This window comes from Spermophilus citellus, assembly GCF_964194105.1.
Source record: "Spermophilus citellus genome assembly, chromosome: 5".
Lineage (NCBI taxonomy): Eukaryota > Metazoa > Chordata > Mammalia > Rodentia > Sciuridae > Spermophilus > Spermophilus citellus.
The window spans coordinates 119,192,344-119,206,747 of record NC_138186.1 but is presented as its reverse complement, the minus strand read 5'-3'; the positions used below and the strand labels follow the sequence as shown (position 1 = coordinate 119,206,747).

The 14,404-nt window shown below is 44.5% G+C and overlaps 1 protein-coding gene across 2 annotated transcripts in view; it reads left to right on the top strand.

Moving 5' to 3' along the window:
• The first annotated feature begins 1,315 nt into the window (after positions 1-1,315).
• Positions 1,316-14,404, top strand: part of FYN (FYN proto-oncogene, Src family tyrosine kinase) — a 204,111-nt gene continuing 191,022 nt past the window's right edge. For both annotated transcript variants that reach the window (XM_081294884.1, XM_081294883.1), the window contains exon 1: positions 1,316-1,788. The gene's annotated coding sequence lies outside the window, so the exon portion shown is untranslated. The remainder of the gene's footprint in view (positions 1,789-14,404) is intronic.

The window sequence follows — 14,404 nt, the reverse complement described above, 5'->3', positions numbered from 1 at the left end:
AAGAAAGTACTGTGTACAGAAGGAAAAAAGTTTGCAAAAGTGACTGATGTTTTTAAACTACAGTAAAAAATAGTGGGCAGGAAAGGTAATATTATGGATTTTGAATTTAGAAGCTAAGGCTGATTCACTCATATTTCTTAGAACATTAACATAAGATTTGCTGAAAGTGAGGGGTAGGGTTTTTGCCAGAATCATTAAGGAGAATGATTCTGAGCATGCCTTGAAGTAGAGCTTTCAGTAAACAGGAATTACCTATAAAGAAAATCAGGAAGCCAAAGTGTTTCTTTTTATGAAGTTACATCCTGCCATAGAAAAGCTGGATAGGAAATAAAGACTGATGTACTTCTAATTGTAAACTAAACCAGCAATTATTTCATCAAGGAAAATCTGAGCAAAAGCTCAGACTCGTTCATATATGTGGGGGGGGGGGAGGATGAATATGGGGGGATAAGGGGTTTGAAAGTCATAAGAAACTAATGACAACCAATGGCTACAATTACACGTGATTTTGAGGGAAAATGTACAAAGAAAAAGAAACCACTACTCTGTGATTTGGGGTTCCTTACTGGCTGCCTGGACCTCTCATTTCAGTAATTTTTCCTCCAGATATTTGTTCAAAGAGAAATATATATGCGTGCTCAGGAAAGTAGGAGACTGATGAAATAATATTAATTTCAAATTCTCTTTCTCCTGGTTATTCGTTGGACGGTTCCAGGGTTCTTTTTAGTTTTTCCAAGGTTCTGTGATAGGGTTCTACTTTGCTCCGCACTTTAATTTTTTTTTTAAATTTTAGTTTCACTAGAGGATACACTGCTATTACCACTCTCTAACCTTTTCCATCTTATCCTACCACCCTCAAATAAAAAAGGCAAAATATCCCTTTATGAGGCAGGATCCCATGGTTTGGGGGGAATGGCAAGTACCAATTCTTAGTAGTAGCTGCAACCTACCGCAAAAGAGAAACTGCAGCTTATGCTCTCCCTTCTTTCTCCTGCCCTATCCCACCAACTCACAACTCCGCACAATCCTTAACACACACACACACACACACACACACACACACACACACACACACACACACACACACACACACACATCCTCCTCCAGCCTCGCATCCTCTCGCACATCCAACACTGCACGCACGCCAGGATGCCCGCTGCCACAGTAACGCTCAACCCACTCGGCGGCACCACCCATAGCCGTTCCGCCCCCGTCCCACACACCAATGGTTGAGGCCCGCAGCTCCCAAGGGGCCCTTTGATAGGGCAGAGCGACTTGCCACTCTCAGGTCATGCCCCGCCCCCTCCTCGCTCCCCTCGGGAGCCGGAGGGGCCCGAGCATCAGCGAGAGTAGCTGCAAGCAGCCGCGGCGGCGGCGGCGCGTCGTTGCAGTTGCGCCATCTGTCAGGAGCGGAGCCGGCGGGGAGGGGGCTGCCGCGGGAGAGGAGGAGGGGTCGCCGCGAGCCCGAGGCCGCCGAGACCCGCCCGCCGGTCGGCCGCGAGAGCAGAGGCGAGGCTGCGCTCCGAGCCCGGCGTCCTCCGCTGTCCGGGCGCACGGCGCTTCTCCCCGTGCACCGAGCACTCTCCGGGCGCACACAAAGCCGCGGCTCACGCCAGGGAGGGATCCGGCGGCCAGGCCGGGGACACCCCGGCGCCGCCCCCTCGGAGATCTCGGAGGGCCCACCGGCTCCCGGGTCCGCAGCGGAGCTACTGGACCCGCCTCGGCCGCGCCGAAGGAGGGCGGGGAGTGGACCATGTGAATGGGCTTCGGAGCCTGAGCGCCGCACAGGTAAGCTGCCGGGATGCGCCTCCGGAGGCCACGGGGATGCTGCGGAGACGCCCGGCCGCCCGCGCCCCCGCACAGGGCGGCCCCCGGCGGCTGGGGCCCCGCGCTGCAGTCCCTCGGCCACTGCCGCCTCTGGGGCACCCCGCGGGGCTGCGGGAGAGTTGGCAGCACTAGGGGTCTTCCCAAGGCCCTGTCGCAGGACACCTTTGTGGGGTGCGGTCCCGAGGTAGCGCAGGGATGGGGGCTCATTTCTTCGCCTGTTAGCCGGCGCCGGGTGGGAATCGGAATTGGCTTGGGGGCGAGGCTGGCCCAGACTCCGCCCCCGCCCTCCTTTTGGGGCCCCCCGTGGGGACTAGGGCTGTGTGTGTTGTTTTAATGTCAAGGATGATGTAATCACTTAATAATTGATGCCCCGTGCTGCTTCCCTCCCCACCCAACCCCTGCCCCACTCCTCCACCTCTGGGCCTCCTCCCTCGGCGGCCGTCGCCTTCCCCAGCGCATCCTACTGCCTATTTCTGGCACCTCCCTTGCACTTCCCCCATCCACCCCTTCACTCTTCCTGTGCCACCACCCACCCACCCTTCCCCTTTCGCCTGTGTCGGAGCCTTCCCTCCTCTTCCTCTGTCCCCCACCCCTGCTGCTCTCTCTAGCTCCTTTCTCCTCCCTTCCCTGCTCACTCGCTGAATTTCCTCTCCACTTCCCTAGATCGATGGTTGTTTTTGTTTGGTCTCCTCCCCTCTCTTATCTCTGTGGCTACAGGCAGAGGGGGACTGGGCCAGAAGAGGCCACCGAGCTTGGGCCCAGGCGGTATTTGCTGGGACACTTAGGGAAGAGGCATAATCAAATCACCCTTCTAGCCTCTCCTTCCCCCAATAAATCACAGAGACTCGCCCGTGTGTGTGTGTGTGTGTGTGTGTGTGTGTGTGTGTGTAACACACAAAGAGCTCTTTCAGTGCATAGCAGGAGACACACAAAGTACCCAAGGATCATCCGCTCCATGCTTCTTGTTTCTTTTCCCTAGGGCTTCCCTTTCTTTCCTAGGAAGCAGTTGATCTTCTCTCAGAGTCTTTCCTGCCACATTTACCAAAAAAAGAAAGGCCCCCTAGATGCCGGGTGGCAGGTGGCAGCATTTTGCTGTGTTCATAGACCAGTAGTGTAGACTGTCAGCTGCTATGTGTCTTAGATTTAAGGGGAAAATTATCCCAGCTGTTTTGAGAGTTTACTTTTAAGATAACCTCCCTACTCCCTCATTTTATCCCTTCTCTTTTTGAGGATAGTTATAAGAGTTGGGATAGGGTAAATTGGTGTAGGATCAGAAAAATTTTGTTTCTGAATTAGAATTAAATTGGTGTTTGACAAGAGTGAGGAAACCTGACTTGTTTCTTCTATCTAGTCTAAGGCCTCTTTGCTGGAGTCTTTTGAAATGAAATCTGGTCTGCCCAATGATGCTGTTTCACTCTTTTATTCAACTAAGTAACTGAGGACCTGCATTGAATTGGCACTTGCAAGACCATAGAAACTGTCTTGCTTGCTTCATGGTAGCCTTCAGATGCCCACACTCTTCCTCTTACCACCCAAGCAACTATAATAATTTTCATTCTTTGTCCAGTCTTTCTCCCCAGTCCCTACCCCATGGGCACTGTGCTTTCAATTGAAGAAACTCACAGTCTTTTAGAGGAGGTAGTTTAACTATCTGAGGCTTTGGGGCACTTAGCTCTGAACAGAAGATTTAGAATGCTGAACCTTGGACTATCTGATGTACCTCTTACAGTAGAAGTGTTGATGAAAAATCTGGGCTTAATGTTCTGTTTTGTAAACAGGTGGCATGTGCTTAATCAATAATGTCAAAACTTACGTTGGGCCTGTTGATTCCTAAGATCAGGACTATAGCAAGTAACAAAACAGTCTCAAGTTTGTTCTTCAAGAATTTTATCAGAAAAGTTATTATGATTCATTAAATATTTGCTTCTGTGCTTTCTAAGGACATTTATGGTGGAACTTTTTACATTAAAAAAAGCAATAGAGTTAATGAGGGTACTGTAAAAACAAAGACTTGTTTGTTGGATGCCAGACCCAGAAAGAAAAGTCAGTGCACAATAAACTCGCACTCTATTGACCAAGTTAGAGACTTAATGATAAGGTTGAATGTGAACAAATGCACACTCTACTTTCCTCTCAGGTTGGAGTCTTAGGTTGGAGTCTCCAACCTAATCTGACTTGCTAAAACTTCTCTTTAACCTTTGGAGTCTGTCACAAATGTCATCTTCCCTCTGAAGACTCCATTAACTCTTTTTTGAGCCATGTTGTTTTCAAATATTAGCAGCAGGCATTATGTTTGTCATGCTGTTTCTACCATTAATTTGGTCAGTACCTTGAGAAAAGGAGCCTAATCTCATTTGTCTCATTTCCTACCAAGTATTACATTAGTAGGTAATCAGTGGTTCATTTAACAATCAACAAATATGAGTTAGATCATTGGTATGGACACCTGCTTTAATTAGGATAATGTTAGCAGCTGTAACAAATAGGCCTGCAAACATATAATCGTTCAAAAGCAATGCACATTTATTCTTGCCTGTGTAATAGTCCAAAATGGGTGTTTCTGGTCATTGGGTAGCTTTCTTCCATTTGGCAATTCTGAGTCCCTTGCCCCTATCTTGTAGCTGCACAATTACATGGCTTTTCTTTGTAGCCCGTTTTAGCTGACTGGGCAAAAGAGAGAATGAAGAGATGTATCCACTTGTAAAATGTCTTGGCCTACAAATGACCCACATCACGTCTACAAACATGAGGGCTATGTATATGGCTAAATTTAATTGCAAGGGGCCCTGAGAAATGTAGGTAAGCCATGTGTCCAGAAAAAAAAGGACAAGAAATGTATTTTTGATGAACAGCTCTGCCAAACACTCCCATTTAACAAGGTATATCCACTACCCTCAAGAAGCTTGTTGGCTGATGGTAATTAAATTAAATGGAAATCTAAGAGCCGACACCCATCCTTGCTTTTGTTCTTTTGATTTTGTAAGTTCAGTTATTTTCATCTTAATCATATTTCAGAAACCTTGCTTTTTGTCATGTTTTAAGGGGCCACTTCTCACTCAGTAATCTCTTATCATATAGTCCATCTGTCACTTCCTGTGTTGACTTTGATGTGGTGGTTTTTACTCCAGAAGCACCTTCCTTGGCCTCCATCTTTGTCTGGTGATTTTATAGACTCCATAGTGGCTAGTGGGATCCTTGGAAATCACACATCCTTAAGAGAAAATTAAGCAGAATAGGAAAGGTAAAACTCATTGCCCCAGGGCCATGCTGATGGTGGAACCCAGGGCTTTGTGCATGCTAGGCAACTGCTCTACCACTGGGACATGAAGTTTCTAAAGAGAAGGCCAGATGCCCAGCCAGCTCAGCTCTTCAGCTCCACCTGGGCCCCTTCATCAGCAGCTGTCTGTCTTGTACATTTCTTGGAAGTTTTGAGCTTTCAGACCTTCAGGAACAGGGGAACCTGCTAGTGTTCTGGATAGTCCCTGTTCTCCATAGGTCTCCAAACTATTGCAGCAGTTCTGAATTCTGCCCATGCCTGTGATCATAATTAATGATGCTCTTTCTTTCTGTTTTTGGCTGTGAACACTTTGCTTTATTCATCAGTTCTGCAAACATCAGCCTAGTATGTTATTTTGTGTAAGACATTGGGGGACATGGGGCTGTAGAAATGAATATTCCTGCTGTCCTTGCTCTTTAGAAGCTCAATGTGTATTATAATAATAATAATAATAATAATAAGCTAACATTGATAATTTACTGTGTGTCATGTACTGTTTAAGCTCAAATCTTAACAATAATGATATGAAGTGGTTTCACTTATAATTACCATTTTACGAATGGGCAAGTTTTAGTAACTTACTAGTAACTAACCCAAAAGATCATGTAGCTACTAAGTGCTAGAGTCGAAATCAGGCTCAATTAGTTTGGTTCCAAAGCCCTTCCACTAAGTCACTAGGCAGTTCAAAATACTTCATATGTTTATAGTCATGATAGGAATTAAGACATTTTTCACAAGGGAGGTGGGTGGTTAGCATACTTTGGAAATTGAGACTTCTGGTTGATGGAAAACAGAACTTTATATCTAATAAAGTGTCCATCCCTACCTTCCTTTCTTCTATTTAGACCCTCATCTGTTATTCATCTGGGAAACAAAAAATAAAATTTGAAAATGGAAAATCAAAGTATGTTGATACTGGAAGTAGTTCCATTCTCTGTGCTTCTTTATTTTAAGCTAGGTCCTTCTGCACAGGTCCTTCTATATAGATAGGTCTGTATGAATAGGTGAATTGTCTGCATTTACAATTTGCCAGACATTGAACTAGTGCTTGGGAGCAAAAGGGGGGGTGGTGGTGATCTTGCCCCGAGGAACTTACCTACTGGCTCAACTGAGAAAGGAGGAAGCCTCTGACAATATTATACATGCTGATTCTAGGGGTACATACACGGGACACAGAGAGTATGCACAGCAAAGAGGTGGGGCGACCAGACAGTAAAGACTGGAGGAAGAGGTATCTGGGAGTAGGAGTTGGTTAGTTAAATGTGGGAAGGCCACTGCTCCAGAAAGAACAACCCATAAGGTGAAGGCAGAGACTTTTCGGGATGCTGCAGTTAGTTCACGACCCAATGGGGTGGTAGAGAGATGGAAAAAGGAAGAATACAGGGCTGGAGAAGAAATTGAGAAGATTCTAATAAGTACTTATAAGTGTTACTCAAGAATTATAAGTGGAGACGTGACTTTGACCTATTTTGGATTTTAAAAGTATCACCTGGCCATAGTGTGTGGGCCTTTGGTCAGAGCCAGGCTGACTGATTCAGGGAGGATAGTTACTAGAAACTCAGATGAACTATAGGTGAGGGTCAAAATGGAAGGGACAAAGTGGGGATAGGGTGAGAAAGAGTGATATAGAGGTGCATAGAAAAGGGGTCTTTGGGAAATGAGGTGGGGAGATAGTGGAAACAGGTAGTACAGTAAGCTGGGTGTGTGCAAAGGGAAGATGTCATCACAGACACTTTGGACTTCCAGGTGGAGGTGTCTCCATGGCATACATGGGTCTGGAGTAAGGGAAGAGGGCTAGAATTCAAATATAAATTTGTTAGTAGTAAGTGACAGATTCTTGAGGCCATGGATGTGGGTTAGTTCACCCAGGGAGAGTACATGGAGTATAAGGAGCAGACAGGGCCAGAGTGAGCCCAGGAATGCAGGAGGAGTACAGGCCCTGAGTGGGAGAGGTACAAAGTGTTGGACAGACCTAGGGGAGTTCATATCTAGGGCTGCAGAGATAACAAGATACAGAATGAAAAGTGCTATTGGCTTTAGCACCAACAATTTCTGAGCGTGAGCAGCGTAGCATTAGGGAAATGAAAGTGTATAAATCTTAAAACCTGCCACTTCCCAGCCCAGGTAGAAGTACATATCAAAATCTGCAGAACATAGAATTGTGAGGGACTCTCTTGCAGAGGTTTTCAAGAGCATATGTCATGGGATCCAGAATCTTAGAGATCATATAGTCCAATATGTAAAATGACTTACTTGTGAGAAAAAATGAAGTACAGAGAGTTCAAGTGACTTGTTCAAGGTGGCAAAGTCATCAAGTTTGTAGTCTTTTAGCTCAAGTGGGACATGAGGTTAAAAGCATGGAGTTGGAGCAGGGTCCAGGTTTCCAACTATGTGGGCTGGCCCAAATTACCTCCTCTCTCTGTGCCTTCCTTTCTTTATCTTTAAAATGGTGAGCAGGAACTATTTTGAGGAGTCAATAGTTAATCAATGTAAAGCACTCCGAATAGTGTCCCCATAAGGAAAAGTGATATGTTTATGTTGTAATTATGTACATATGTACACACAGACACACACACACGCACACATGCGCGCGCACACACACACACACAATCTATCCTTTAGGGAAGGTGAAAATGGTTTGTGTGCATATAAGGAAATTTCGAGTAATTTAGAAAAAGATTTGGGTGATTGTCAGTTCTGGAGCAAGAATTTTTCAAGAAGGTAGGAACTTCATTTATGTGGTATGATTGAAAATAGAATTTTTAGTAAGTCTTCTTAAGAAATACTGAGTCTTCTTTATTCTTGAGAATAGAAACAGGAAAGCACTCTGAAGTCAGCCCTTTAAAAGAGTTTCTTTGTTTTAGTCGGACAACCAGATTTTAACCTATTTACAATTAAGTCCCTTGAGATTGACTTCACAATGTATCCTGACTTTCTAAAGGGAGAATGAACTACAGAGTAGGAAAAAAAAAAAAACATGAATTATGACTGTCATGTACTTGATTGCTGTGAAAAAAGTGATTTGGTTACTTAGAGGAATATAATCATTTATTTTTTTAGTGTTTCTGATTGAGCAAGTCTAATTTTTAGCTACTAAAACACATAAGTAGTCTGAACAATATTATCCAGATGGACTTGGGTGACATGCAGCATAGACAGTTTAGGAATAAGTGACACTCTGGACTTGATTAGAACGCAGTAATCCTAGAAGGATATAAATTGAACTGGATTTATGGCCTAATAAAAACGTGGGAAGCAAAGATAATGCTTACTGACTCATGAAACTTTAACAATGTTTGTGAGACTCCAAGTTGTCGTAATATTTGGACGAGAGCACTTCCCATCCGTCTCCGCCTGCTTCTGAGTGGCCTGCTCTGCACCTTGCTCTAAAGGGAAGGCTGCACCGGGTCTTCTTAAGTATTCTTCGGAAGCAGAGTTTAATCACAGGCTGTGCCCTTGCAAGCAAGCCCATGACCTCAAGCTGCGCCTCGCTGGATTGGGCAAATATATACTGAGCACCTATCAACTGTAAGCTGTTAGGAGAAAAAAAAAGTTCATCAAGGGAGAGTCTTAGCCAATTGATTACTTTTGTTTAGAAAGCTTTTTGAAGGGCTCCTTGTTTCTGGCCTTGTTTTCCCCTATCTCTAATGGTGTCAAAAAACACACAGCATAACAGCTACTTGCCCATCCCTGAATACACCATACAAATATCAACACTTACATTTTATTTTACCCTGAAGGCCTTTGTTCAGTGCTTGACATACACTAATTTTCTAAATCATTACAACTCTGTGGCAGACATAGTATTGTTATTCCCATTAGTCACACAAAGAGACTGAGGCTCACAAAGAGTGAGGCCAGGCCTGTTTCACCCGATTCTCTCCTGCTTTGCTCTGAAATGGGGTGTCTTGTTCCCTGCCTCCTTGCCCTTTCTTTGCACAGTTAGCTATATGTTGTTCGATGGGAGATTCAAAGTCACCTCTGTCTCACTGTGACTCCACTCAAGACATGGCTGCTGGGAAGCCCTTCCTTCACTCCTCAGCCTGTGCTCACAGAGCACTGAGGTACCCCTCATCACAGCCTGACTTGTAAAGCAGAGGGAGTCAGCTGGGGCCTGGGGAGGGGGGGTGCTGGCTTTTTACACTGATTTGTGAGCTCTTTGGAAATCAGTAACTCTATCTTGCATATGGTCGATTTGCCAACACCCAGCATTATTCCACGAGGACTGTCATTATTATTCCCATTGAAAGGGGGAGAAAACTGAAGCATAGACGTTGATTTAGTCAGGGCCACATGGCTAGCAAGCTACATAAGCTCTTCACTCTAAATTTGTTCCAGCTCTCAAAAGAGCCTGTGAACTGTGAGGGCAAATTGGTACCCAGCAGCTCCCATCCTAAAACTCATTGTTTGTGCATGGTGAACACCAGCCGTCTTGTTCTTCCATCCACCCTGGAAGATTGGAAAATGGAGAATACGTGGAACCAGGTGTTATCTCATGATATGAGCAGGGGGTGCATGAGAGTCTGAGGATCTTCTGCCATGTGAATTCTCAGGCCTTGTTCTGATTTCAGTGGGGAGGGAGCAGGCAGAGTGGAACACTTTGAAAATCTTTTCAGGGAGGACAGAAGCATGAGGCGGCAGCTTCTGGAGGGCAGGGAATGAAGCAGGCATAGGGAGTTCGAAGCCACCAGGGTGGGAGCAGGCGGAAGAGAAGCAGAAATCATCAGCTAGCTGGAGTCAGAGGGAGCTGCAGCCTGTCGAAGGAAGGACCTCTTAACTTGTCTTTTAAAGATTTGCAAGTACCTGCACCTTTTGAATGTGCTGGTGGGATTTTATCTGAGGAATTCAAACACTTTCATTTTCTTCAGAGCTTCTATCTTTTAGGTACCCAAAAATAGTAGGCTTTTCAGGAGTTGTATAAGAATTCCATCTGCTTTGTATTGAAAAGTAGGCCTTTAATGGAAAATTAAAATTGAGCCAGATCTCCTTCCCCACAACAAAGCCCAGGGAACTTTTCCCATGCCTTCTTTTAATCTCCAGAATACGTTACTGATTCTGTATTTCTGTGAAATGCTGCCCAGTTTAAGCTCTACTGAAAAGGCAAATAAACACCAAATTCTTTCATTTCCCCACGTGTGTTGGGTCTACTTAGAAGCAATAACAATTTCAAATATTGTCACTTGTGAAATTTGATTTTTGTTTTAATTTTATTTTAATTCCAGTCCAGATATGGTGTGACGTTTTCCCCCATAGTCCAGCATATATGTACTCACTGGGATACTTGAGAAGGCACTGATTTCTGTTAATGGTTTCTTCGGTTGCTCTCTCAGAGTTTGGAGGGTATCACCTTGTATTGTCTGATTTATTTTCTAACCTGGAAATACAAACACCATGCTTCATTGTTTTTCAGATCTAAAACTCTGGAGCTGAGTTATCAGTGAACTGTAACATTCTAACATTGTCTATTTTTTATCGTTGTCTCCTCCCTAAAAATGTCCCTGTGTGGCTGTCCTTTGTACACCTTTGCGGGATCCTCATTCTCTTGATGTTCTCTTGTTATGTTGTGCCCTTCAGCCTCTCCCATGGTTTGCAAATAACAGTTGCTTCACTTTTTCCCATACTTTCTAGATTGAGTGTGGAGGCGTAGATCCGTGTCGAAATGGAGGTACTGGCTGATGTACATACTGATTCTTTTGCCTTTACTAACCACACAATAAATAGAAGCAGAAACACCAGATTCCAGAGCCTGGCCTTCTGTGCCTTCCCCAGTCTCTGTGTCCTTCCCAGTCACACCTGGCTCACCTCATCTACCACCACACTAACCTGGATAACATCTGCTATCTTATGAATATGAAAAAGGTGTTCTGGCCTTTCTTTTCCTTTCCTGGAATCCACAAATCCTTCATTTCCATTAGAATCCCATTCATTTGTCAAGGCTCAGCTGAAATCCCAGTTTTCTCCTTCTCTTCCATTAAACATTTGTATCTCTCAATTGCTTTCAGTATCTGATGACTTAAATTAGTAGTTAAATTCTGATACAAGAAAGCCAGGGTTCAGAAGATTTTTATGACTTGCCCAAGCTCAGTAATTGATTTAGCCGAGACTCAAGAAATCCATATGTATGGGTCTTGCCCTCTCAGGAAACCGAAGACTCTTGGCCCCATGTGTTCCAAATCTTGTTTGCTGTGCCACCTTTTTGTCTGTCCATCTATAGCATGCAGTACAGTGTCACTCTCAAGGTAGGTACTTAGCAGATGTTACTTAGACATGTCCTGAATGTGCAGCTGGTTTCCTGGGCATCTGGATGCTAGGGTGTCATCTGCTTGGATGTTGAGTTTCTGTATTTTCTGATGGCTGCACATTTACTTCCTATATGATTTAGGCTGGGTCATTGTCCTAGACCATTTTAGGAACTACCATTGTATCTTGGAACGATTTGTGTTTTAAGATCTTTTGTTTAGAATCTTAATCATTTTGTTAAAAGTCTAGGTGATCAAAAAAGCAGTAACTTCTTTGCCTTCTGCTTTCACCAACACAATTTTAACCAAAAAAAGAAAAAGAAAAAAGGAAGGTATTCAGTACAGAATGATATGTGAGACCAGGGAGAAAATACAGAATGATTCAAAATCTGGAGGAGACCAGAAGAGTACAAGACTGAATGATGGGAGAGAGAAGAATAGCTGAATGGGCTGCTGGTATTGAGGAAGAGAAAGCAGGTGCTAGCTTTTTATGCACCCACCTATTTCTAGACCTCTCAAAGCATGGTTTACTTGAGCCCTCAGCCAGACAGAACACAGCCTGTCCGTGGGATTGCCTTTCTTTCCAGGCATTAATTGTGTTTGCTTTGTGGCATGATCTGAAGAATCTCCTCAGCAGCGGAGGGCTCTATTCCAGACTTAAGGTCCTTCCTACAAAGTAAGGATTTGACACAGCAGCCCAACTTCAGCCTTTTCTTTGTGTATCCTTCAAAAGAATGATAGAAAATAAGCTTTATAACATGTTTTCCATGGTTGGGGGAGGGACTACGCCAGTCATTTCTGTAACAAAAGACATATCAACATGAGGGGTAATGTTTGCCAGGCATTCGTTAAGCCTCAGCTACCTGGACACAGCATCCTGGGATTCTTCATTACTGGCTTCCCCTGCCTGGCCCTCACCTACATGCCAGATTCAATGCACTGGGATGGAGAGCAGCTGTGGATGCAGGCCAGCTGCTACAGCAAAAGGAAGGGGGCAGCGTACCTTGTGTTCCTCTTTTTTGAAATGCTATTTCAATCTTTGGGAACCGGTGGTAGGGTGTTTTTTCTTGCTTAACCAAGCACTGCCTATGATTTAAATGCTTTGCTGGCCCCCTCCCCACCACCATAACCTCTGCCTTAAATGTAGGAGATCACACTCTGCTCTGACTAAAGTGTGCTTTTCCCCTTTGCTGGCACATAATGTCACTACTTCCTGTATTTACCCAGTTTGTTCACGTGCAGATACTTTTGTGCCTGTCATTGTCAATATTGTCCATTTTTAGAAGCAAGTCTGTGTAATACTAAATTAAGTTGTGCACTTATTCAGTGCTTGTTGATTATGATTCTAAGCTTCCCACTGTTTTATAGTCATTCAGCAGATTCTTGATTTCAGGTACCAAGAGGTTTTTCTGGAGGTAATTTTCTTAGGGGCTGAAAATTACTTATCAAAGACCATGAGGGGTGCATGGGAAGAATCTGTAAAGACTATGTGGATCAAGCAGAACCAGATCTTCTGTGGGTAAAAGTAGCTCCTGGGAAAAGGATGAGTTCTGGTTATTTTATTCAGAAATATGATCCAAAGAGGATTGGCACTTGGAAAACTGCAGCCCCCAAAGTTATCTGGCTGTACCTCAGCCAACATGCCATACAGGAAAGAGCATAGTGCATGAAAGTATTGGAGGGGGCATCTAAGGCAAGCCCCACTGCCTTCCCTGATCCTCATACCTCCAGTTGTGACAGAAGTACTGTGTTCTTTGGATGAAACTCCCTGGCTAGTCCTCACAACAATGATCTCATGTAGCTGAGATCCAGAGCAGCCACCGTGAGAAAATCCCTGCTTTGTGGTCCCCACCAACACACCCACCTGAGCTCTCAGTGCCCCCTGCCCTGAGCCACTAGAGAGGGAGGTATTGGTGAAGTAGGAGAGAGAGCTGGCATAATGGACAGAAGGGGCTTAGAGAATCTAGAAAAGATTCAAACAAGCACTAAACTATAGGATGGGTGTTAATAGATAGAATAAAACACATTCTGGATTTAGATCTGACTGGAATTTGCCGGTTTTTAATGGTTCCCCTTAGCCCAATTTGGTGAGTTGGCCTGGTAATGCTTGTCCCTTGGGAATGGAAAATCTGACCTTGTGGTGACCTAGAATGAAGAATTGGCTCAAATAGTCAAGTGAGTAGGATGTTCTCAAAGACTGAAGAAAACATCAGCTGAATTAGCTGAAAGTAGGGATCAAGGCTGAATAGCCCTGGTGTAAGATAAGGTAAGGAAGGACTGAGTGAAGAGATAAGGAAGGAAGGGTCTGAGGTCTCAGGGATGTGTTGAATGAACACAGCAGGTTTAGAAGGAGAGACAAAGACGACAAGGCCCCTGAAGGAAGGAGTTCCACAGGGGAGTATCTGTATGGATCAAGGATATCAGATGTAAAGGATTCAAGAATGGAAAGCCATTGGTCCTTTGCCGTTAGTTTAACATGCATAAATAATGCCTTCTGGAAGAAGGACATGTCAGCCTGTTGCTGGTGCTTTTTTTGTTTTGTTTTGTTTGCTTGCTTTTAAATCCTGAATGAATGTTCTGGACCTCCAAGACCTTGCATCATGAGCAGCTGGTTTAGTGGGAATAATATTTTCAACTGGTATTCAATTTACTTTCCCTTCCTCCTAATTCTTATCACCCAGGGAGTCTTCCCCATTGAGGTTCAAGATTCTATTTCTTCAGGGGGAGACCAGAACATGGCCAAGGACAAAGAAGACATTGTTCAGCTTTTGACGTTCAAAATAGGCCCTTCAAGCATGTTTCAGAGACCAGTTAGCCCTGCCTTCTTCATTTAAGAGGCAGGCTTTGTTAGGAAAAAAAAAATGACTTGTGGATTCCAGAGAACCAGATCGCAGAAGGGGATGGCATGTCCTGCACACTTAGCTGTGAACAGGAGGGAGGCTGCAGGATAGTTTCTCTTTGTTCAGGAAGGAGAGAAGCCCTTCCTGAGTTAGTGGGAGGAACTTGCAGAGATTCTAGACTGAAGAAATGGGTGGGTCACTGAGATCCAATGCCCCAGTTC